At 43.6% G+C, this 21,875-nt stretch overlaps 1 long non-coding RNA gene across 1 annotated transcript in view; it reads left to right on the forward strand.

The window, feature by feature from the left end:
- The first annotated feature begins 20,891 nt into the window (after nt 1–20,891).
- Nucleotides 20,892–21,875, forward strand: part of LOC134358256 (uncharacterized) — a 44,510-nt gene continuing 43,526 nt past the window's right edge. Inside the window, exon 1 of the long non-coding RNA XR_010020842.1 lies at nt 20,892–21,077. This is a non-coding gene — a long non-coding RNA (uncharacterized LOC134358256). The remainder of the gene's footprint in view (nt 21,078–21,875) is intronic.

The raw sequence follows: 21,875 nt of genomic DNA on the forward strand, positions 1-21,875 counted from the left end.
ATTCTTGAGGTGATAGATGTGTCCAATTTTTAATCTATTTTAGGGCAAATCAAATAAACACCTGAGTGCCCCGAATTATCAGCAAGATTTCAACTCTGCTGGATACAGCTTGCACAAGCACACTTTGAACCCTATAGTTCAGAGAAGATTTGGAGACTTCAATGTGTTTTGCAGTGTCCGTTAACAAGGATTGAGAACTTCACAGTGGGAAATATAGGAATCGAGTGAATCAAAGCAGGGGATGATCAGAAATGCCAACAAAATCTTGGCGCAGATGTAGATTCGAAGAAGGAGTCTGAGAGTCTGAGTGGGAGTGCCGAGAAAGACATTTTTGAAATTTTCGTTATTTTTTTTCTCCAACGGCTTTCTGAGAGGCGGGACTGCGCAGGCGTGTGACGTCGGGCTGTGCAGCGCGGCAGATTTAAAAGGAACAGAGCCTCATAGAGCGGGCAGCGTAGTTTGCGGGCGGCGGAGTGAGCCGGGAGCAGAGTGAAGACCTAAGGGCTTTGGCTCACCGGGCTTAGGCGGAAACGGGCGAGGCGAGGAAGGTTTGACATTCATTTTCTGTTGTTATTTGAGGAGAGGAGCAGTATGAGTGTGAGGGCAGTTTGCTGTTCTCGGTGTCGGATGTGGGAGGCCCTGGAGTCTCCAAGCCTACCGGACGTCTACATCTGCGCCAAGTGCATCGAGATGCAGCTCCTAAGGGACCGCGTTACGGAACTGGAGCTGCAGCTCGATGACCTTCGTCTGGTCAGGGAGAGTGAGGAGTTGATAGAGGGGAGTTGCAGGCAGGTGGTCACGCCGGGGCCACGGGAGGCAGACAAGTGGGTCACGGTTAGGAGGGAGAAGGGGAAAAGTCAGGTGATGGGGAGTACCCCGGTGGCTGTGCCCCTTAACAACAGGTACTCCTGTCTGAGTACTGTTGGGGGTGGACAGCTTACCCGGGGGAAGCGACAGTGGCCGTGCCTCCGGCACAGAGTCTGGCCCTGTAGCTCAGAAGGGTAGGGCAAGGAAGAGGAGGGCAGTTGTGATAGGGGACTCGATAGTAAGGGGGTCAGATAGGCGATTCTGTGGACGCAGTCCAGAGACCCGGATGGTAGTTTGCCTCTCTGGTGCCAGGGTCCGGGATATTTCTGATTGTGTCCAAGATATCCTGAAGTGGGAGGGTGAGGAGCCAGAGGTCGTGGTACATATAGGTACCAATGACATAGGTAGGAAAAGCGATGAGGTCCTGAAAGGAGAATATAGGGAGCTAGGAAGGGAGTTGAGAAAAAGGACCGCAAAGGTAGTAATCTCAGAATTACTGCCTGTGCCACGCGACAGTGAGAGTAGGAATGCGATGAGGTGGAGGATAAATGCGTGGCTGAGGGATTGGAGCAGGGGGCAGGGATTCAAGTTTTTGGATCATTGGGACCTCTTTTAGCGCAGGCGTGACCTGTACAAAAAGGACAGGTTACACTTGAATCCTAGGGGGACCAATATCCTGGCAGGGAGATTAGCGGGGGCTACTGAGGTGACTTTAAACTAGAATGGCTGGGGGGTGGGAATCAAATTAAAGAGGCTAGGCGTGAGGAGGTTAGTTCACAACAGAGGGATGGGAACCAGTGCAGAGAGACAGAGGGGTGTAAAGTGAGAGTAGAAGCAAAAAGTACAAAGGAGAAAAGTAAAAGTGGCAGGCCGACAAATCCAGGGCAAGCATTAAAAAGGGCCACTTTTCAACATAATTGTATAAGGGCTAAGAGAGTTGTAAAAGAGCGCCTGAAGGCTTTATGTGTCAATGCAAGGAGCATTCGTAATAAGGTGGATGAATTGAAAGTGCAGATTGTTATTAATTATTATGATATAGTTGGGATCACAGAGACATGGCTCCAGGGTGACCAGGGATGGGAGCTCAACGTTCAGGGATATTCAATATTCAGGAGGGATAGACATGAAGGAAGGGGAGGTGGCGTGGCGTTGCTGGTTAAAGAAGAGATTAACGCAATAGAAAGGAAAGACATAAGCCGGGAAGATGTGGAATCGATATGGGTAGAGCTGCGTAACACTAAGGGGCAGAAGACGCTGGTGGGAGTTGTGTACGGGCCACCTAACAGTAGTAGGTCGGAGATGGTATTAAACAGGAAATTAGAAATGTGTGCAATAAAGGAACAGCAGTTATAATGGGTGACTTCAATCTACATGTAGACTGGGTGAACCAAATTGGTAAAGGTACTGAGGAAGAGGATTTCTTGGAATGTATGCGGGATGGTTTTTTGAACCAACATGTCGAGGAACCAACTAGAGAGCAGGCTATTCTGGACTGGGTTTTGAGCAATGTGTAAGGGTTAATTAGCAATCTTGTCGTGAGAGGCCCCTTGGGTAAGAGTGACCATAATATGGTGGAATTCTTCATTAAGATGGAGAGTGACATGGTTAATTCAGAAACAAAGGTTCTGAACTTAAAGAGGGGTAACTTTGAAGGTATGAGACGTGAATTAGCTAAGATAGACTGGCAAATGACACTTAAAGGATTGACGGTGGATATGCAATGGCAAGCATTTAAGGGTTGCATGGATGAACTACAACAATTGTTCATCCCAGTTTGGCAAAAGAATAAATCAAGGAAGGTAGTGCACCCGTGGCTGACAAGAGAAATTAGGGACAGTATCAATTCCAAAGAAGAAGCATACAAATTAGCCAGAGAAAGTGGCTCATCTGAGGACTGGGAGAAATTCAGAGTTCAGCAGAGGAGGACAAAGGGCTTAATTAGGAAGGGAAAAAAAGATTATGAGAGAAAACTGGCAGGGAACATAAAAACGGACTGTAAAAGCTTTTATAGATATGTAAAAGGGAAAAGACTGGTAAAGACAAATGTAGGTCCCCTGCAGACAGAAACAGGTGAATTGATTATGGGGAGCAAGGACATGACAGACCAATTGAATAATTACTTTGGTTCTGTCTTCACTAAGGAGGACATAAATAATCTTCCAGAAATAGTAAGGGACAGAGGGCCCAGTGAGATGGAGGAACTGAGCGAAATACATGTTAGTAGGGAAGTGGTGTTAGGTAAATTGAAGGGATTGAAGGCAGATAAATCCCCAGGCCAGATGGTCTGCATCCTAGAGTGCTTAAGGAAGTAGCCCAAGAAATAGTGGATGCATTAGTGATAATTTTTCAAAACTCGTTAGATTCTGGACTAGTTCCTGAGGATTGGAGGGTGGCTAATGTAACCCCACTTTTTAAAAAAGGAGGGAGAGAGAAACCGGGGAATTATAGACTGGTTAGCCTAACATCGGTGGTGGGGAAACTGCTGGAGTCAGTTATCAAGGATGTGATAACAGCACATTTGGAAAGCTGTGAAATGATCGGACAAAGTCAGCATGGATTTGTGAAAGGAAAATCATGTCTGACGAATCTCATAGAATTTTTTGAGGATGTAACTAGTAGAGTGGATAGGGGAGAACCAGTGGATGTGGTATATTTGGATTTTCAAAAGGCTTTTGACAAGGTCCCACACAGGAGATTAGTGTGCAAACTTAAAGCACATGGTATTGGGGGTAAGGTATTGGTGTGGGTGGAGAATTGGTTAGCAGACAGGAAGCAAAGAGTGGGAATAAACGGGACCTTTTCAGAATGGCAGGCGGTGACTAGTGGGGTACCGCAAGGCTCAGTGCTGGGACCCCAGTTGTTTACAATATATATTAATGACTTGGATGAGGGAATTAAATGCAGCATCTCCAAGTTTGCGGATGACACGAAGCTGGGTGGCAGTGTTAGCAGTGAGGAGGATGCTAAGAGGATGCAGGGTGACTTGGATAGGTTGGGTGAGTGGGCAAATTCATGGCAGATGCAATTTAATGTGGATAAATGTGAAGTTATCCACTTTGGTGGCAAAAATAGGAAAACAGATTATTATCTGAATGGTGGCCGATTAGGAAAAGGGGAGGTGCAACGAGACCTGGGTGTCATTATACACCAGTCATTTAAAGTGGGCATGCAGGTACAGCAGGCGGTGAAAAAGGCGAATGGTATGCTGGCATTTATAGTGAGAGGATTCGAGTACAGGAGCAGGGAGGTACTACTGCAGTTGTACAAGGCCTTGGTGAGACCACACCTGGAGTATTGTGTGCAGTTTTGGTCCCCTAATCTGAGGAAAGACATCTTTGCCATAGAGGGAGTACAAAGAAGGTTCACCAGATTGATTCCTGGGATGGCAGGACTTTCATATGAAGAAAGACTGAATGAACTGGGCTTGTACTCGTTGGAATTTAGAAGATTGAGGGGGGATCTGAGTGAAACGTATAAGATCCTAAAGGGATTGGACAGGCTAGATGCAGGAAGATTGTTCCCGATGTTTGGGGAAGTCCAGAACGAGGGGTCACAGTTTGAGGATAGAGGGGAAGCCTTTTAGGACCGAGATTTGGAAAAACTTCTTCACACAGAGAGTGGTGAATCTGTGGAATTCTCTGCCACAGGAAACAGTTGAGGCCAGTTTATTGGCTATATTTAAGAGGGAGTTAGATATGGCCCTTGTGGCTAGGGGGGTCAGGGGGTATGGAGGGAAGGCTGGGGCGGGGTTCTGAGTTGGATGATCAGCCATGATCATAATAAATGGCGGTGCAGGCTCGAAGGGTCGAATGGCCTACTCCTGCACCTATTTTCTATGTTTCTATGTTTCTAAAATGGTAGTTGAGCAGAGTCTAGGGAGGTTGATAGCCTAAATTCAAAGGTTTCCACAGATCATGAGGACTTGCTAAGGATGTAGTCAAATATTTACCTTAAAAAATGCTTTGCCAGAAAAAAAATGTATTACAGCAAGACCAAAGTTCACAGTTCTAAGTAGATTTATTATCACAGTACATATATGTCACTGTAAACTATCTTGAGATTAATTTGTTTGTGGGCATTCACAGCAAATAGTAAGGAACACAATAGAATCAATGAAGAAAACACATACAGAGAGGACAAACAGCCATTTTGTGAAAGGCTACGAATTGTGCAAAAACAGATAATAATAATCATCAATATACAATAAATATTGAGAACACAAGTTAAAGAACCCTCAAATAAGTGAGCCAATCAGTTGAATCAGTTCAGTGTTGGGGTGAGTGAAGTTATCCCCTCTGGTTCAAGAGCCTGATGGTCAATGGGTAATGACTATTCCTGCACTGGTGGTGTGGGACTTGAGACTCCTGTACCTCCTTCATGAAGGCAGCAACGAGAAAAGAGCATGGCCTGGATGGTGGGGGACATTGATGATGGATGCTGCTTTCCTGCGACAACGTTCCTTGTAAATGTGCTCAGTGGTGGGGAGGGCTTTACTTATGATGGACTGGGCTGTATTCACTACTTTTTGTAGGGTTTTTTGTTCAATTCAATGGCATTGATGTTTCCATCCCAAGCTATGATACAACCAGTCAGTATACTCTCCACCGCACATCTACGGAAGTTCATCAAAGTTTTAGATAATATTTCAAATCTGTGTAGACACTTATGAAAGTAAAAGAGCTGCTATGCCTTCTTTGTAATGGGAGTCTCATACTGGACCTAGGACAGATCTTCTGAAATCATAACATTGAGGAATTTATGGTTACTGACTCTCTCCTCGTTTTATCCCCTCCTCTGGCTTGCATCCTATGAGACAATAAGCTTCAGCACGAACTTTATCTGCTGCAGGTTGAGCTGGTTGTAAAAAATTAAGTGCGATGTTCACATTCATTTCAAGAGGACCAGAACATAAAAGTGAGAAAGTACTACTGAGGCTTTATGAGGTGTTTGTCAGATGGTATTTGTAATATCTTGAACAGTTTTGGGCTCTGTATCTGAGGAAGAATCTACTGACCCTCGAAAGGGTCCAGAGGATGTTAGAAACATAGAAACGTAGAAAACTTACAGCAAAGTTTAAACTTAAACTTAAAGCAAACTTCGGCCCACAAAGTTGTGCTGAACATGTACCTAACTTAAAAATTACTAGACTTACCCATAGCCCTCTATTTTTTTATGTACCTATCCAAAAGTCTCTTAAAAGACCCTATCGTATCGGCCTCCACCACCGTTGCTGGCAGCCCATTCCATGTACTCACCACTCTCTGAGTAAAAGAACTTAACCCGACATCTCCTCTGTACCTACTCCCAAGCACCTTGAACCTGTGCCCTCTTGTGGCAGCCATTTCACCAAAGCCTCTGACGATCCACACAATCGATGCCTCTCATCATGTTATACATCTCCATCAGGTCATGAGGTTTCACAAAAACGATCCCAGGAATGAAATGCTTAATGCATGAGAAGTGTTTGATGTCTGTGTCCTTCACTCAATGGAGTTCAGAAGAATGAAGAAGGATTTCATTGAAACCTACTGGATACTAAAAGGCTTGGATAGAAAGGATGTGGAGAGGATGTTTCCATTAGTAGACGAGAATAAGATCAGCGGGCACAGAATAAAGAGGCAGCCCTTTAAAACTGAAATGAGGAGTAACTTCTTTGATCGAAGGGTGGTGAATCTGTGGAACTAATTACAATAGACAGCTGTGGAAGTCAAGTCTTGGGTGTATTTAAGGCTGAGTTTAATAGGTTCTGGACTGATTAGGGTTAAAGATTACAGAGGAAAGGCTAGGGAATGAGGTTGAAAATCATCATCTCATTCTGATTGACAGAGAAGACCTGATTGGCTGAATGGCCTGATTCTGCTTCCGTATCTTCAATAGGTACATTTAATATCAGATAAATGTATACAATACACATCCTGAAAGTCTTTTTCTTCACAGACATCCACGAAAACAGAGGAGTGCCCCAAAGAATGAATGACAGTTAAACGTCAGAACCCCAGAGCCCCCCCCCGAGATCCCCCTCCCACACACAAGCAGCAGCAAATCAATGAACCCCCCACCCCAACCAGCCGAAAAGCATCAGTGCCCTCTACCGAGCATTCAAGCATGCAGCAAAGCATCAGTAATGACACAGACTTGCAGTACTTCAAAGACTACTTGTTCACCCGGTAATTCGACATACCACAGGCTCTCTCTCTCTCTCCTTAATAAGGGAAAAAGAGGTGTCCCCGTTTCAGAGCGAGAGGGGAGACATAAATAACTCCTGATTTATGATGTTGAAAGTCTTTTGTGTCGCTTTTTCTGAGCTCTGCGCCCAGAAAGTTGGCCTCGGAAAGGCTCAGATCTCTGGACCCACAACCCCCGGCAGCTAACCTGCTGCTCCCAAAGTTCTGTGTTCTCCTGCGGCACCTCAGTCAGGGGCACCGACCTAGAATCAGCCTGTCTCCAGAGCCACGAAAATATGACATCCTGAAGGTGTGCTATTCTTCCAGGCCACGTCCTTGGGATATCAAAAAGCATCCAGTCGTGAGGCCATGAGAGCAGGTCCCATTCCTGTGAAGAACAGAAGTCAGAGTGTAACTCCAGGTGTGGATCTTCAAAAGAACCTTGAAAAGGATAAAAAAAGAGATGTCAAAGATGGAAATAGAGTTGTTCCTGAAGCTGCAAGCAAAGGAGTCGCCATTTAGTGCCATCTTGACTCTCCACTGCTCTCTGAGTCTTCAATAGGTTTCAACAGGTACATTTAATGTCAGAGAAATGTATACAATATACATACCGAGTTTCTTTTTCTTTGTAAACATCCACAAAAACCGGGGAGTGCCCCAAAGAATGAATGACAGTTAAATGTTAGAACTCCAAAGCCCTCCCCAACTCTCCCTCCCATGCATAAGCAGCAGCAAAGCAATAACCCCCCTCCCTCACAAGCAAAACAAGCATCAGTTCCCCCACCGAGCACTCAGGTATGCAGCAAAGCATCAATAAAGACACAGATTTGCAGTACCCCAAAGACTACTTGTTCATTCGGTATTCAACATACCACAGGCTCTCTCTCTCCCTAACAGGGAAAAAAAGGTGTCCCTCTTTCACAGCGAGAGGGGAGACATAACAAAGCAACTTGTTGATTTATGGTGTTAAAAGTCTGTTGCATCGCTTTTTCCGAGCTCTGTGTACAAAGAACTCGGGTCTCTGGGCACACAGCCAGCAGCCAGTTAGCTGCTTTTGATCTTCCATGTACTCCCACGATACATCAGGCAGCAGCACCAGCCTCGAAACAGCCCATCTGCAGAGTCATGAAAATCCAGCACCCTGAAGGTGCGCGAGTCTTCTAGGCCGTGTCCTTGCCACATCGAAAAGCGGCCAGTTGTGAGGCCCTGAGAGCGGGTCCCATTTCTGCAAAAAAATGAAGTCAGCGTGGAATTCCAGGTCAGGGTCTTCAAAAGAATCTTGAAAGGGAAAAAAAGAGATATCAAAGATAGAAATGCAGGCAAAGGAGTCACCATTAGGCGCCATCATCCTCCTAAGCTCCACTTACTTCAGTGTTTTCGAAAGTTTGCCTGTGAGTCATACAAAGGAGAGCTAAGTGAAGGTTTGCTTGTAAAGGTGACTTTTGAGGCAACTGATGAGAGGATAGGGAGGGGCAGGAAGATCTCTAAGGACAGTTTCCAATGCTTTAATAAAGTTCAAATGTCAGTGTCTCCTGCATTCAGTTTGCTGCTGCCAGGCTGAGATCATGTGGCCAGTGTCTAAGGAAAGATTGTTTCTCCATTTTGTGGCTTCACATTTCAATAGGTTCAGAATGGATATTCACTTTGGGAATTCTGCCCCTGGGTTGTTCCCCTTTCCAGCTGCTCAGCTTAGGTCATTGGCATTATTTCTTTCCTTCTCCTGTACATACACACAGCCCTCAGCAATGATTCAAAAAGCAATGAGTTTTCTCCTTTTCTATAAAGAGCTAACCTGAACTAACACACTCCAACAGAGCATGAGGACATACAGTTTCTTTTTCCAAGCTAATCTGAGTCAATCACTGGGATCCAACACACAGAGCCCCATCTCTCAGGCTTGGGTCAGCTGGTCCATTTCCACCTGGGTTTCCAGCTTCAGGTGGAAATTTCACTGAAGGATTCATGGCCTGTTGACCTAGGTTCCAGTGCCCTACTCTTAATGGCATCATCTGTTAGAAGAGTTCACTTATATGTGTTTTCTGCCTCTCAGAACGGAAGCAGATGAAAGTCATCTTCAACCGGAAGGGAAGCAGAAAAGGAAGGTGGAGGAAGAGGAGGAAAAGGAAGAAGATGATGGAATAGGAAGATGAAGATGGAAAATAAGAAGGAAAAGAAGATGATGAAGAAGAAAGAGGAGAAGGAGAAGGAGAATAATAAGAAGGAGAATGGGAATGAGAAGAGGGAGCAGAAGGAGAAGAAGAAGATTGGTGAGGGGAGGAAGAAGAAGAAGAAGAAGGAAGTTGAAGAGGAGGAAGAGGAGGAGGAGGAGAAGTGAGGAGAGGGGAGGGGAAAACTGGGACTGCATCTGTTTCTGCTTACAACTTTCCAACCATGTTTATATATCTTGTAAGCCATGAGTAAGTATTATGTGAGATGGCAGCTATTAAAGGCAGTAGAATAGAAACATAGAAACATAGAAAATAGGTGCAGGAGTAGGCCATTCGGCCCTTCGAGCCTGCACCGCCATTTATTATGATCATGGCTGATCATCCAATTCAGAACCCCGCCCCAGCCTTCCCTCCATACCCCCTGACCCCCGTAGCTACAAGGGCCATATCTAACTCCCTCTTAAATATAGCCAATGAACTGGCCTCAACTGTTTCCTGTGGCAAAGAATTCCACAGATTCACCACTCTCTGTGTGAAGAAGTTTTTCCTGATCTCGGTCCTAAAAGGCTTCCCCTCTATCCTCAAACTGTGACCCCTCGTTCTGGACATCCCCAACATCGGGAACAATCTTCCTGCATCTAGCCTGTCCAATCCCTTTAGGATCTTATACGTTTCAATCAGATCCCCCCTCAATCTTCTAATTTCCAACGAGTACAAGCCCAGTTCATCCAGTCTTTCTTCATATGAAAGTCCTGCCATCCCAGGAATCAATCTGGTGAACCTTCTTTGTACTCCCTCTATGGCAAGGATGTCTTTCCTCAGATTAGGGGACAAAAACTGCACACAATACTCCAGGTGTGGTCTCACCAAGGCCTTGTACAACTGCAGTAGTACCTCCCTGCTCCTGTACTCGAATCCTCTCGCTATAAATGCCAGCATACCATTCGCCTTTTTCACTGCCTGCTGTACCTGCATGCCCACTTTCAATGACTGGTGTATAATGACACCCAGGTCTCGTTGCACCTCCCCTTTTCCTAATCGGCCACCATTCAGATAATAATCTGTTTTCCTATTTTTGCCACCAAAGTGGATAACTTCACATTTATCCACATTAAATTGCATCTGCCATGAATTTGCCCACTCACCCAACCTATCCAAGTCACCCTGCATCCTCTTAGCATCCTCCTCACAGCTAACACTGCCACCCAGCTTCATGTCATCCGCAAACTTGGAGATGCTGCATTTAATTCCCTCATCCAAGTCATTAATATGTAGTGTAAACAACTGGGGTCCCAGCACTGAGCCTTGCGGTACCCCACTAGTCACCGCCTGCCATTCTGAAAAGGTCCCGTTTATCCCCACTCTTTGCTTCCTGTCTGCTAACCAATTCTCCACCCACACCAATACCTTACCCCCAATACCGTGTGCTTTAAGTTTGCACACTAATCTCCTATGTGGGACCTTGTCAAAAGCCTTTTGAAAATCCAAATATACCACATCCACTGGTTCTCCCCTATCCACTCTACTAGTTACATCCTCAAAAAATTCTATGAGATTCGTCAGACATGATTTTCCTTTCACAAATCCATGCTGACTTTGTCCGATGATTTCACCACTTTCCAAATGTGCTGTTATCACATCTTTGATAACTGACTCCGGCAGTTTCCCCACCACCGACGTTGGGCTAACCGGTCTATAATTCCCCGGTTTCTCTCTCCCTCCTTTTTTAAAAAGTGGGGTTACATTAGCCATCCTCCAATCCTCAGGAACTAGTCTAGAATCTAACGAGTTTTGAAAAATTATCACTAATGCATCCACTATTTCTTGGGCTACTTCCTTAAGCACTCTAGGATGCAGACCATCTGGCCCTGGGGATTTATCTGCCTTCAATCCCTTCAATTTACCTAACACCACTTCCCTACTAACATGTATTTCGCTCAGTTCCTCCATCTCACTGGACCCTCTGTCCCCTACTATTTCTGGAAGATTATTTATGTCCTCCTTAGTGAAGACAGAACCAAAGTAATTATTCAATTGGTCTGCCATGTCCTTGCTCCCCATAATCAATTCACCTGTTTCTGTCTGCAGGGGACCTACATTTGTCTTTACCAGTCTTTTCCTTTTTACATATCTATAAAAGCTTTTACAGTCCGTTTTTATGTTCCCTGCCAGTTTTCTCTCATAATCTTTTTCCCCCTTCCTAATTAAGCCCTTTGTCCTCCTCTGCTGAACTCTGAATTTCTCCCAGTCCTCAGGTGAGCCATTCTCTCTGGCTAATTTGTATGCTTCTTCTTTGGAATTGATACTGTCCCTAATTTCTCTTGTCAGCCACGGGTGCACTACCTTCCTTGATTTATTCTTTTGCCAAACTGGGATGAACAATTGTTGTAGTTCATCCATGCAACCCTTAAATGCTTGCCATTGCATATCCACCGTCAATCCTTTAAGTGTCATTTGCCAGTCTATCTTAGCTAATTCACGTCTCATACCTTCAAAGTTACCCCTCTTTAAGTTCAGAACCTTTGTTTCTGAATTAACCATGTCACTCTCCATCTTAATGAAGAATTCCACCATATTATGGTCACTCTTATCCAAGGGGCCTCTCACGACAAGATTGCTAATTAACCCTTACACATTGCTCAAAACCCAGTCCCGAATAGCCTGCTCTCTAGTTGGTTCCTCGACATGTTGGTTCAAAAAACCATCCCGCATACGTTCCAAGAAATCCTCTTCCTCAGCACCTTTACCAATTTGGTTCACCCAATCTACATGTAGATTGAAGTCACCCATTATAACTGCTGTTCCCTTATTGCACACATTTCTAATTTCCTGTTTAATACCATCTCCTACCTCTGCAAAGATTCCCTCTGCAAAGCAAGTGTATAAGAGTTTGTATGTTCTCCTTGTGACTACCAGGTGGCCTGGTTCCCTTCTACTTTCCATAGACATACGGGTTAGGCTTAATAAGTTGTGGGCATGCCATGTTGGCACTGGAGAATGGCAACACTTGTGGGCTGCCCCAACAGCACATCTTCAGGTTGTGTTGGTCGTTAACGCAAAGCAGCATATTTTACTCTATGTTTCCATGTTTTGATGTACATACGACAAATAAAGCAAATCTCTTATTCTTTTTAAAATCTTTTTTTTTTCAAGTTGACCCGAATAACAGCAATGGAACAGAAAAATATTCAGATAAATGGGTGCAGGCAGGTACCTGAGCTTCTATTTCTTATGCCATTGTCCTTCTTGGTGGGAAGTTAGAGTCTCAGCGTAGCACTGGTGTGTTATGCACTGCAGTCAGTAGCTGATACACACGATAGCTATTGTTTGACAGTGTAACTATTTAGGGTGTGGCCAACAATGGGCTATTCTTGAGTTCTGGATTGTTGGGTAGGCTTTGTGAGTCATTCACCTCAGGGTACACAGTATTGGATCATAAAAAAAGATCATTGTTATTTTGAATTTTGTTAGGTTTTAGAATAGTTTTAAAACAAAACAAGAACTCTTGGAGGAATTCAACAGGCCAGGGAGCATCTGTGGAGGGGAATGGACAGTCGACGTTTCAGGTTAGGACTCTTCATCCAGATTGCTCTTATAGATTGAGAGGCAAGACATGTAACCCTTCCATTCAGGAAAGGAGAGAGAGAAAAGCAACAGGGGAAGTAATGAAAGATGATAATTAGAAAAACATAATATGGTCCAATAAATTCAGGGCAGCTTAATGAGAATGAAAGTTTACTTGATAACTCATTGTCATTAGAACCAGAGAAGAGGAGGTCAGTTGATGTAGTTCAATTTTCAAAATGGGTTTTGATAAAGTCGATGAAGATAAAGCAGTAGATGTTGTCTACATAGACTCTAGCAAGGCCTTTGACAATGTTCTGCATGGGAGGTTGGTCAAAAAGGTTCGGTTGCTTAGCATCCAGGTAGTGAATTTAATTAGACTTTGGCTTCATGGGTGAAGCCAGAGAACTGTAGCAAATGATCGCCTCTCTGACTGGAGGCCTGTGATTAGTGGAGTGCCAAAGGGATCAATGCTGTGTCCTTCACTGTTTGTCATCTATATCAATGACACATGGTTAGGTTATGTAGAGCTGTGTTCCTGGTGTAGATGGGACTAGGTAAGATTAATAGTTTGCCATGGACTAGGTGGGCTGAAAGGTCTTTATTATTCTATGACTCTATGACTCAATAAAAGGTCATCCAGTGGTCTTAACATGAAGTTAATGGGCTGAAGGATACTATACAACTTTGGATTTATATCTTTTTTATGGATGGGTGGCAAAACGTAGGAATAGACTTAGCTCTGCCCACCTCCACCTCCCTTACTTTATTCCATGCTCCACTCACCTTTATTTTCTATCATCCCTGGTTCTTTGTTGCCTCATGGACTAAATGAATGAAAGATGCTGAAGAAATTACGTCCTTTAAAGTGCATCTCAAAACCTTCTTTGACTGAATTTTTGATCTGCTATCTAAGTATATGGCATTCTTTGTTTTATAACTGTCCTGCAGGGGACTTTGGAATGTTTATACTAAGGTAAAGGTTCTAGGCACAATATGAATGGAGGTTATTGCTGTTGAGATTGTAAGCGGAGGGTTGCCAGTCAACTAACTGTCCCGATGAGGCCTTTAGAAACCTCATGATATATCAGGGGCATTTAAGAAAGTGGATGAAAAAAATGGAGGGCTATGTTGGAGCGAAGGGTTAGATTGAACTTAGAGTAGATTAAAATATTGGCACAAAATCATGGGCTGAATGGCCTGTACTGTGTTGTGGTGCTTTCCATTTTATGTTCTATGAGTTTTGTCCAAGGCACTCAGTGGAATGGCTCAACTAGTAGAGTTGATCATCTTGTACAGCATGACTTACACTGTCTGATCAGAGGGCAAAGTGATTGTGTCAAAGTCTTCAGGCCAGATGAGCAGAGTTCCTGTCTGTCATGAATGGTATCTACAGGCAAATATAGCCTGAGCTTTTAAAAAAAAAATCAAAGGAGGATTCCTTTTCTGATGTGTGCTACATCATTGTCAGATACTCTGTTCAAAATGAAGATTGAAAAAGATGTCAAAATGTTTTACTATGTTGTGCTAAATAATGCCTTTTCATTTATGTTCCTTCTCCCTCAGTGAATGTGGTTAATTCTCCTTGGGTGGAAATGGTCAATGTAGAGTTTACAATGCAAACATGTTTCTGGAGAAATGGATTATCCTCCCAGAGGACTTGACTCTTACGCATTCTAAGATCGTGGAGTCATAGAGTACTACAGCACAGAAATAGACCTTTCACAGCATCTAGTCAGTTGAACTGGTCTTCTACCTTGTCCCACCTACCTCCAAAACTCTCCCATCTATGAATCTGTCCAAACTTCTCTTCAATGTTACAATTGAACCGACCTTTACCACTTGTGCTGGCAACTTGTTCTACCCTCGCACTACCTTCTGAAATCCTCTTTGGACTCCCCTTAACTATTTCACCTTTCACTCTAAACAATGTACTAGGGGAACATCGACTCAGACCATGCTCAGAGGCCTGTGTCGGGCACTTTCATGCCTTACAAGGTGCAGATTGGAAGTCTGTGTGGGGCACTATTCCTCGCACAGACACTAGAGCAATGTGTGGTTAAGTGTCTTGCTCAAGGACACAAACACGCTGCTACGGCTGAGGCTTGAACTAGTGACTCTCAGATCACTAGACGAACGCCTGAACCACTTGGCCGCATGCCCAACACACCCAAACTGAGGAGAAAAAGCCTGCAAACATTCACGCTATCTATACCCCTCGTAATTTTGTGCAACTCTGTAAGGTCTCTCCTCATTCTCCTGTGCTCCAAGAATAAAGTTCTAACCTATTTAATATTTGACATAACAACTATGCAGGTTAGGTTAATTGTTATGATAAATTAATCTCAAGTGCAGATGGGAGGCAGGGGAGTTGAGGGAACAGATGGCATGACGTTACATGGGGAAGACGTAAATTTGGGACTGCACTGTAGTGTAGAGGTTAGCTTTAAACAATGTCTGTTTTTGTAAAGGAGCATTAACATCTCTTTACCATTGAATTGAAGTGATGGTATTTGTAAAAAGCCTTTGAATACATTATGGTTTATGCTGTCCAGACAACTCGTTGGATTGTTGGGATGGGTTTGGGGAGGTCCACATTCTCAGAGCATTTCTGCCCTACTGTTTTTTTTGCTATCTGTGAGCTCTGCATGAGGACAGCTTCACAGAGCCACAAAGAAGCAGGACCTTCAGCCCATTGAGTCTGTGCTGGCCCTTTATCACCCAGTTGATCCTGCTTAAACACCATTTCCTATTTTCCCCACATTCTTATGAATTCCCCCTAGATTCTTCCCTCACTTACACAATAGGGACAAGCTAAGTGGTCAATTAACCTACAGGTACAATGTTTTTGGGTGCTGGGGTAAACTAGAGCACCCAGAGGAAAACTCTTTCAAAAGGAGAAATTGTAAACTCCACACAGATTCAGCAGAGGTCAGGATTGAACCTGGGTCTCTGGTGCAATGAGGCAGAGACTCTATCAGCTGCACCACTGTCCTTTGGCTACTTTCTAATGAGCGGCCTGCTTCTTCTTCCCAACTACATTGTCACATTTCTACAGAGGTACTTGATTTCTCATGGAAGCCATCTCAAAATTTCCATTTTCCAAAACAATAAAATTAAATTGATGGAATGATTAAGAGGGAGTACGGTGTACTGGGATTCATTAATCAGGAGACTGAGTTCAAGAGCCATGAGATAATGTTGCAGCTCTATAAAACACTGGTTAGACCACCTTTGGAGTATTGTGTTTGTGCCTGCCTCATTATAGGAAGGATGTGGAAGTTTTAGAGAGGGTGCAAAGGACACTTACCATAGATGCTGCCTGGATTAGGAAGTATGCCTTATGAAGAAAGGTTGAGTGAGCTAGTGTTTTCTCTTTGGAATGAAGGAGGATGGGGGGTGAATTAATAGAGGTTTATAAGATTATGCGAGACATAGATAGAATGGAGGGTCAGGACCTTTTGCCCAGGATACCAAAGGCCAATAGCAGAGGACATCCGTTTAAGGTGAGTTGAGGAAAATTTAGGGGAGATGTCAGTGGCAGGTTTTTACAGAGAGACTGGGAGGTGCTTGGCGTGCATTGTTGGCAGTGGTGGTAGAGGCTGATTCAAATGGTAGATTTAAGACATAAACACAAGAGATTCTGGAAACCTTGAGTATTGCACACAAAATGCTGGAAGAACTCAACACTTCAGGCAGCATTTATAGAAAGGAATAAACAGTCAATGTTTCAGCTGAGACCCTTCATCGGTACTGGAAATAAAGGAGGAAGAATTCAGGGGAGAAATTTAAGGGAGATGTCAGTGGTAGTTTTACAGAAGAGAGTGGGAAGTGCTTGGGATGCACTGCCAGGGCTGGTAGTAGAGGCAGATCCAGAAAGGACATTTAAATGACTCTTAGGTAGGCAAATAGATGTAAGAAAACCAAGGGTTATGGGCTGTGTGACAGTGAAGGGTTACACTGATTGTGGAGTAGGATTATGTAGGTTGGTACATCATGAGTCAAAGGGCCTGTACAATAATGTACAGCTCTGTGCTCTATGTTTAAAGGATGTAAGGTAATTTACATCACTGCATTTGCCTGAAATTGGATCACAGTGACGTTCTGCAAGATGTCCAGTTCCATTATTTATCATATTTACATCAGCATGTGCGGAAGGGAATTTAAGATAATTTTGATCTGTCAGATACATTTTGAGAAGATATATTTAATTGATTCCCATTCAATTAAATAACTGAACCATGTTCTGCCTCCCGAGACCTAAATCTAGACCTAGTCCCAAAATAGCTGATAATGGGCCTGATTTTCTGATGTATATTAGAGATTACAAGTAAAACGAAGAGCCTAAAATTTAATGTGCTAATATATTAATTCAAGAACTGAGAATACCTGTTGGGTGAGGAAAGGGGAGTTAGCTCTGTTGGAGAATGGAATATTTTAGAGTTGAACCTGATGATAATATCAAGCACCTTCTACACCAACTGTGGATGTGGTCATCAGGCCCTCTTTCTCCAAATACTAAAGCAAAAGGCACTGTAATCTCAAAGTTCAAAGTAAATTTATTATCAGAGTAAATATGTACAAACGCATATGTCACCATATGAAACCTTGAGCTTTGTTTTCTTGTGGACACGCTCAGTAAATCCAAGAACCATAATAGAATTAATGGAAGACCACACCCAACAGGGTGGACAAACAACCAAGGTCCAAGGTTGCACAGTTTTTTTTGCACAAACTGTGCAAATACAAAAGAGAAAACAAAGCAAAAATTAGTGGGAAGATAGAGAATTAGGAAGCTTTTGAAAACCTACAGAGAGCAATTAAAAGAATCATAAGACCATAAGACCATAAGACAAAGGAGCAGAAGTCGACCATTCGGCCCATCGAGTCTGCTCAGCCATTTTATCATGAGCTGATCCATTCTCCCATTTAGTCCCACTCCCCCGCCTTCTCACCATAACCTTTGATGCCCTGGCTACTCAGATACCTATCAATCTCCACCTTAAATACACCCAATGACTTGACCTCCACTGCCGCCCGTGGCAACAAATTCCACAGATTCACCACCCTTTGGCTAAAAAAATTTCTTCGCATCGCTGTTCTGAATGGGCACCCTTCAATCCTTAAGTCATGCCCTCTCATACTAGACTCCCCCACCATGGGAAACAACTTTGCCACATCCACTCTGTCCATGCCTTCCAACATTCAAAATGTTTCTATGAGGTCCCCCCTCATTCTTCTAAACTCCAAGGAGTACAGTCCAAGAGTGGTCAAACGTTCCTCATATGTTAACCCTCTCATTCCCGGAATCAATCGAGTGAATCTTCTCTGAACTCTCTCCAACGTCATTAGGGGGGAAAAGATGAAATATAAAATCAAGGCAGCAAACAATATCAAAGCAGATAGTAAAAGCTTTTTCAAGAATTTTAAAATCAAAAGAGAGATGAGAGTGGATATAGGATCACTAGAAAATGAGGCTGGAGAAATAATAATGGGGGATAAAGAGATGGCAGATGATCTAAATAAGTATTTTGCATCGGTCTTCACGGTGGAAGACACTCGCGGTGCGCCAGGCGTTGCAGGGTGTGTGGGAAAAGAAGTGAGTGCAGTTACTATTACAAGAGAGACGGTGCTCAAAAAGCTGAAAGACCTGAGGGTATGTAAGTCACTTGGACCAGATGAACTCATTCCTACTGTTCTGAAGGAGGTAGCAGTAGAGATTGTGGAGGCATTAGAAATGATCTTTCAAAAATCATTGGACTCTGGCATAGCGCCAGAATTCTGGAAAATTGAAAATGTCACTCCACTCTTTAAAAAAGGGGGAAGGCAGCAGAAAGGAAATTATAGATGAGATAGCCTGACCTCAGTAGTTGGGAAGATGTTGGAGTCAATTGTTAAGGATCAGATTATGGAGTACTTGGTGACACAGGACAAGATAGGACAAAGTCATCATGCTTTCCTTATGAAACCTGATGAACCTGTTGGAATTCTTTGAGGAGATTACAGGTAGGATAGATAAAGGGGATGCAGTGGATGTTGTATATTTGAACTTACAGGAAGCCCTTGACAAGGTGCCACACATGAAGCTGCTTACCAAGTTAAGAGCCCATGTTATCACAGGAAAATTACTGTCACGGTTAGAACATTGACTAATTGGTAGGAGGCAGTGAGTGGGAATAAAATAGTCTTTTTCTGGTTGCCTGCCAGTGACTAGTGGTGTTCCACAGTGGTCGGTGTTGGGATCGTTTCTTTTTATGTTGTATACCAATGATTTAGATGGTGGAATAGATGTGTTGCCAAATTTGCAGATGATATGAAGATTAGTGGAGGGCAGATACTGTTGTAGAGATATGTAGGCTGCAGAAAGACTTAGACAGATTGGGAGAATGGGCAAGAAAGTGGAGAACGAAATGAAATATTGGAAAATGCATGGTCATGCACTTTGGTAATAGAAATAAATATGCAGACTATTTTCTAAATGGGGAGAAAATCCAAAAATCTTAGAAGCCCTTGTGCAGAGCACCCTAAAGGTTGAGTCCGTGGTGAGGAAGGCAAATGCAATGTTAGTATTCATTTCAAGAGGTCTAGAATACAAGAGCAGGGATGTGATGTTGAGGCTTTATAAGGCACTGGTGAGGCCTCACCTTGAGTATTGTGAACAGTTTTGGGCTTCACATCTAAGAAAAGATGTGCTGGCATTGAAGAGGGTTCACAGGAGGTTCATAAGGATGATTCCGGAAATGAAAGAGTTATTATATGAGGAACGTTTGATAGCTCTGTGTCTGTACTCACTGGAATTTACAAGGATGGGGGGCGGGATCTTACTGAAACTATTCAAATGTTGAAAGGCCTAGACCATGTAGATGTGGAAAGGATATTTCCCACTGTGGGGGAGTCTAGAACAAGAGGGCACAATCTCAGGATAGAGGAGCGTCCATTTAAAACAGAGATGTGGAGAAATTCTTTGAGCAAGAGGGTGGTGATTTCGTGGAATTTGCTACCACATGCTGCTGTGGAGGCCAGTTCATTGGGTGTATTTAAGGCAGAGATTGATAGGTTCTTGTTTGTACACAGCATCAAAGATTATGGGGAGAAAGCCAGGGAAAGGGGCTGAGGCAGGGAAAAAAGGATCACCAATGATTGAATACAGGAGCAGACTCGATGGGCCAAATGGCCTAATTCTGTTCCTATGTCTTATGGTCTAAGGTAATAATAATAGATAAATAAGCAATAAATATCAAGAACGTGAGATCTAGAGTCCTTGAAAGTGAGTTGTGGGAACTGTTCAGTGATGGGGTAAGTGAAGTTGAATGAAGATATCCCCACTGGTTTAAGAGCCTGATGATTGAGGGATAATAATTGTCCCTGAACTTGGTGGTGTGAGCCTGGAGGCTCCTGTACCTTCTTCCTGATGACGGCAGTGAGAAGAGAGCATGTCCTGGGTGGTGGGCTTCCCTGATGGTGGATGCTGCTTTCCTGTGGCAGCATTTCATGTAGATGTGCTCATTAGTGAAGACGGCTTTACCTGTGAAGGACTGGCCCGTAGCCATCACTTGTTGGAGGATTTTCCATTCAAGGGCTTTGGTGTTCTCATACCAGGCCGTGATGCGGCCACTCAGTGTTCTCTCCACCACACATTACAGATGTTTGTCAAAGCTTTAGATGTCATGCCAAATCTTTGCAAACTTTTAAGGAAGTAGAAGTGCTCTGTACATTCTTTATAATTGCTCTTAAGTGCTGGGCCCAGGACAGATTCAGAAATGATAGCACTGAGGAAAATAAAGTCCTCTGTTTCTTTAAAATTAACTCAGCTCCTTGGTCATGTTGACACTGAGTAAGAGGTTGCTGTGGTACCGCTCAGGCAGATTTTCAATTTCCTTCCTATATGCTGACTCATTATCACCTTTGATTCGGCCAAAGGCAGTAGTGTCATCTGCAGACTTAAATATTGCATTGGAGCTGTGCTTAGCCGCACAGCCATAAGAATAAAACGAGTTGAACAGGGGGCAAAACACACAGCCTTAATGTGCACCTGTGCTGATGGAGATTGTGGAGGAGATGGCTGTTGCCAATCTGAACTGACTAGGGTCTGCAAGTGAGGAAATCCAATTACACAAGGAGATTCTGAGGCCTAGGTCTTGAAGCTTATTGATTAGTTTTGAGTGGATTATAGCATTGAATGCCGAGCTGTAGTCAGTAAAAAGTATTCTGATGTAAAAAGCATGCTTGCTGCCCAGATGATCCAGGGTTGAGTGAAGAGCCAATGAAATGGCATCTGCTGTGGACGTGTTGTGCCGACAGGCAAACAGGATTGGATCCAAGTTACTTCTCAGGCAGGATCTGATGTGTTTCATCTCCAAATCTTTGATTGCAGGTGGGTATCCTCTGCACTATTTCTATATCTTTGATGATTTAGAGGTACCCTTTTCCACCTGACAACTTACTGCTGGCATTTTTTTGGTTCTTTTTTAGTTGTAAATACACCCACACCCCAAAACATCTGTGTTATAGAGGCATGCAGCAAAGATAGAGGTTCTTCAACCAACTGAATCTGTACTGACCAGCAAGTGTGATTTAAACCAATTCTGTTTTCTTCTCCCCACAGTCCCATTAACACTCCCCCATTCTACCTCTCACTTACACACAAGGGGCAATAGGTTTTGGAGCTTAGGTAAATAGAGGGCTATGCGGTACGGAAATTCTAGGCAGTTTCTTCAGTAGGTTACATGGTCAGCACAACATGGTGGTCTGCAGGGCCTGTAATGTGCTGTAGATTTCTATGTTTTATGTGTTAATAGCAGCCAAGACCATACAATGTAAACTATTGGAGCAGAATTAGGCCATTTGGCCCATCTGGTCTGCTCTGCCCTTCCATCATGACTGATTTATTATCCTTCTCAACACCATTTCTTCTGTCCTCTCCCCACAACCTTACTAATCACAAACCTATGAACTTCCCCTTTATATGTACCCAATGACTTGGCCTCCGCAATTCTGTGGTAATGAATTCCACAGATTCATAACACACTGGCTTAAGAACTTCTTCCTCATCTCTATTCTAAATCTTCTAATCTGAGGCTGTACCTTCTGGTCCTAGACTTCCCCACTGTTGGAAATATCCTCCCCATGCCCACTGTATCTAGTCCACATGCTCCTTATATGTTAACCCTTT

Source organism: Mobula hypostoma, chromosome 18 (assembly GCF_963921235.1).
Source record: "Mobula hypostoma chromosome 18, sMobHyp1.1, whole genome shotgun sequence".
Taxonomy (NCBI): Eukaryota; Metazoa; Chordata; class Chondrichthyes; order Myliobatiformes; family Myliobatidae; genus Mobula; species Mobula hypostoma.